This window comes from Leptinotarsa decemlineata, unplaced genomic scaffold (genome assembly GCF_025532065.1).
Source record: "Leptinotarsa decemlineata unplaced genomic scaffold, Ldec_3_MD MMD2_P_RNA_scaffold_6, whole genome shotgun sequence".
NCBI classification, from domain to species: domain Eukaryota; kingdom Metazoa; phylum Arthropoda; class Insecta; order Coleoptera; family Chrysomelidae; genus Leptinotarsa; species Leptinotarsa decemlineata.
The window spans coordinates 14,430,985-14,435,632 of NW_027412533.1; the positions used below are offsets into that span (position 1 = coordinate 14,430,985).

A 4,648-nucleotide genomic window follows, 5' to 3' on the forward strand; every position below is an offset into this window, starting at 1 on the left:
AAACATATAGCAATATCAAGTGAAACATTTTCCAAACAATTTATGAGGACGATGTTGAAAAAGAATTACTATCAGATAATCAATACACATGCCTGCCAATTGACGTCATACCAAAATCTATATTCACAGCTCAATTTTGTTATTATCAGCTTCTCCGGTTACTCATAAGCAATCAATTATCGAAGACACTGAAGCAATCACCATAAACCAGAAAATATGTTACAATATGTAATTAAATCGAAACGGCTTTGTTAATGAAAACTTCATAAAACAATGTTTATTTACGGATTGTTTTATGAACTCAATCATCACGTTCAATTTAAACAATTCCATGTGTTTCGAACGATTTATGAACTGCTTTGTTTCCCCGTATGCTGCGGCTTTCAACATAATCGTTAACTTCCAAATACAACATCCTATTGAACCTCGCACCCGCCAGATAAACAGTTGAATATCCGGGAGTGAGATGGGCAATATGAACTAGTCAATTCATCAATACAATTTTTTCAACAGATTTTCTTGTGAAAGAGGTTATGATTGGACTTGCAATGACCAAGAATAGTGTATTAGTGTGTGTAATAGTATTTTTAGATGAATTTCCTCTGCTGGGAAATATTCAATAGTCTTATCCACATCATACCAAAGATATGATCCATATATGACAATCTCAAATGAGTCATCAAAAAGTTGTATGTAGGAATATTTAACCATAATGTATAAAAATATATTTCAACTCCGTCAGTTCCCCACAAACTGCGTTTTGATGCGAGAGTGGATTTTTTTAATATGTTTTCATTAACAACTCATCACGTAAGATGTATGATTTTTGAATTTATTGACATTTTGTCTTTGTTGCATTTCTTAACGAATTCGGTCTGTTAGATAATGAGTATTGACTAGTATGTGAGTATAGTCTTCGAGTTTTAAATAATAACAAAAAAATCTACTGGCTTAAGATTTGGGATTTCTTCAACCCATCTCTCGGGAAAGGTTTTTTGTACAAAATTGCGTAAAATTGTTAGCGAATATGTTGGTGCACAATTTTCTTGTAACTGCGGATAGGGTGATGGTAGATCAAATCAGAAATTGATGTATTTTGTTAAATCCGAATACAATGATAAATATGGACCAATAAATATACTTCGCACAATATCTACACACATTGAGCTTTTGTGGTAGTTGCATATGGTATTCTTGCTTCCAGCGTGGAAAGTTTTCATCAGACTAATATAATTGGTGTTTTGCCGATTAACATGCTTCATTGAACTGTCGGTCATGTATAATCGACAGTTCAAATTTCAAACGGTTGATTAGCTATAATCGACAGTAGTTCAGACTATCTACAATAGACAGATTATGGCTAATTGACAGTCTGATCTGTCAATTATAGTTGATCAACAGATTGAGTTGACGACTATAAATAATCAATAGTTGACACTGTCGAATAAGGATGAACGATATTTTGAACTGTCTATATCGTAGATAATCGACAGCTTGAACTATCGATTAAAAAAACATCTGCTACCTTTCAGCACATTCATTCTATCATTAATGAACAGAATTAAAATTTTCGGTCTTTCTTTTCAAAAATGTTCGATAATTTGCAACTTCTTGCTCGTATCATATCGCCAACGCCAATGATGAAATAAATTCCAAAAACAGTCCAATGTAAAAACTTTCGTTTAGATTTCACGTGAACTACAATATAAGGTACGTTTGGTAGATATCGCTAATAAAAAATGTATTAGATACAATGCTTTCAATATACGATGTGTCTATAATTAGTTTATCAGAGTAGTTGTACCACAAAACGTAATTTCATTTCCTTTCCCAAAAATTAATGAAAAATGCACATTAACTATTTTCTTGAAAGATATTCAAGGGAATTTAGAATAGTAATATACATTTTTTCTGTAGCAACTTAGCATCCTTGAAGAAATCATACTTATTTCATTACTTGCTCTAGAGATTCAGCATCTTGTTTCGTATAGCCCGCTTCTTCCGATATATCTCACCCACTTGATGACATCATGGTCCGAATAATTGAGCTTGGGTTCAAATACTTTGAGATATCGCACTTTGAAGCCTGATGGAGCAAACGGTACCTCAAAGTTCATTGAAATGGGAAGACGAGTCCATTTCTTTTTCGTGTCCGTTTCGAGCAACTCAATTTCTGCAGAGAGCTGAGTTTCTTTCATGCCAGCCATGCGTTTGATCTTCCATACAATGGCATTTTCGGAGGCTTTGTACTTGGCTTTTCCTTTCAGACAAATCAACTGAACCCCGGAAGTATTCAATGGGGTGGGTATCTTGACTTCTATCTTCTGTCCAAGGAGAGACGGTTTGAAGTTACTCTTGAGTACTACTTTGACTTCCATTTTGGTACGTCCTACCTCACGCACTAATGGTATAACTCGAGAAGGAAGAAATATGTCTTTTGTTGTCCTGTATCTCATCAATTCGAACTCTCCATCGGGAGGAATGGAGCTGATGGAATGTTTCGTTTCGAATTTACTCAGCTTTACACACTGATGGAACTGGCAGTCGTCAATGACCACAACAGGTTTACCAGATCTAGCTGGATCTGTGTCGGAGGTAGTGCCAAGACTACCTTTACCTTTGGCCTCCATAACGATTTTATCATTAATGCCGAACTTACATTCGGGCATGCCGGAAAGGTACGATATCATCACGACTTTTCCGGCTACATGAGCAGATAGCACCTGACCCTGTGGAGACAAATTCCAACACATCAAGGAAAAGTTCATTCCTACGATATTTTATACCTTCACGGCGCCATCCTATTTGACCTGTGACTTGGGATGTTATTTGTGCTTGTTCCTCTTCAGTAGCAGATTTTATACCTTGCTGGGTAATGAATGTTTTCTGCACCCCAGTATCTGTATTCTGAGGGTAGCCAAAATCTAATATTTCGTCAAGCAATTCGTAAATTAATACAAAATTATTCTTGATGTTTTCTTCTGAAATCTTTCCGAAATAAGACTGCATAACCTCAATAATTTTGAGTTGAAACTCAAATACCATTGCTGCATTGACATTTTGTTTAGTTACCGCCGCTATCCATATGTTAGCCCTCTTAATATGGAAAAATGATGTCCTTACAATATTTGTAACTGGAAATCTAATTTGTTGGCGGGCATGTATAACATTAACCCGAAATGCGTCGACAGCATTTCTACCAATATAAGCCTTCAGTCATCTTGAAGGCAAACTACTCGTTGATCTAACACTAGACTTATGCCATAATTTCAGGTCTAAAATCAATTTAGCCCTAATTTTTAGTTTTTTCCGGATGGAGATTCTGACGTTTCACCTTGAATCACTCTCCGCATTGGGTACAACCATATGAAAAATGGTTTGATAGTTTTTGAGTTCAACGCATTCAGACAGACAGACGCGGCAGGTGATCTCAACTTCATAATATATCTAGATTTTGCAAATAACTTATAATTTAGGTATAATTCAGGTAATTCAAGTAAATTCGTGATTCATTTTAGGAGAAAGCCTAGCATGGTGGAAGGAAATTGGAACAAATGGTACGTTCCATTTGAAGAACCCGTAACGATACCATTGCTTGAAGGTTTGTCACCATGTATAGCAATACAGTAAATTAAAAACAATAATCGACAAGTTTCGAGGGAATTTCTAAGTTTATTCAGCTCATAATGAATTTATGCATCAACTATAACAAAATTCGAAATTTTTAGCTTAGTAGGATCAGCTCAAAAAAAGTTAATACGTAATCCGTTACTTTTTACCTAATATACCTAGAGTATCACTAATTCTATCACAAGAAACAATTACGAAATATTCCTTGTAGTATCATTTTCTTTTCTATTCTACTGTGAACTAATCATCAGCAGCGACTTTCTAGCTACCTGTTCGTCTGTTGCAATACCATTATAGCGATAATCTATTAGCAAATAGTGAGTGAAGTATATAAAATGAGTAATTAAGGCACCGCCTCTACACGTCCTGAGGAATGCTACTGTATCTGGATCGTAATTTGTAAACGTATTGCAAGCCTTAGGCTTGCATACATTTCTATTTATTATTGTATGGTCTCGATATCACCGCTGCTAGGGCTTTCAATGGGGGTAAGTGGTACAAGATTTGAAATACGTAAGACATTTCTAATGAAAATGAGAACTAGTGAAATATTGATCCTCGACGCTACGATAAATATACTCTAGCTTTCAAACATACAAATATTTCTGTATAATAACAGACTGATTAGATTAGATAGGGCATTCTTTTGCATCCAGTATAACAGAGTGCATCAGCTGACTTTCCATTTGTAATTTTGAAAAATTTCAACAAAGTGTCACTTTGTTTCCCCAAATATCACCATCGTCCTTTCGATCTTTTCTTTGTTTTTGAAAAATTCCTTCCTGTCACGACAATATTGAAAATTAAATTTTTTGAAAGACATTATCTGTGGTGAAGTTATTATTTCTTGATGTTTTTTGTGGGTATGTACCCACACAATTGAAAGAATGAAGGTAGGGAAATCAATTAAGCATCTGCTAAGTGATATGAACTGGAATTTTCACCAGGAATAGTTACTGAACAGTTCAATTTATCTGTAACTTGCCTACAACTTGTATAATCTATGATGGATAATGAT

At 35.0% G+C, this 4,648-nt stretch overlaps 1 pseudogene; it reads right to left on the reverse strand.

Annotated features, from left to right (window-relative positions):
• Nucleotides 1-1,871: 1,871 nt before the first annotated feature.
• Nucleotides 1,872-3,200, reverse strand: LOC141480165 (AP-2 complex subunit mu pseudogene; annotated as a pseudogene).
• Between the last annotated feature and the right edge of the window lie 1,448 nt (nucleotides 3,201-4,648).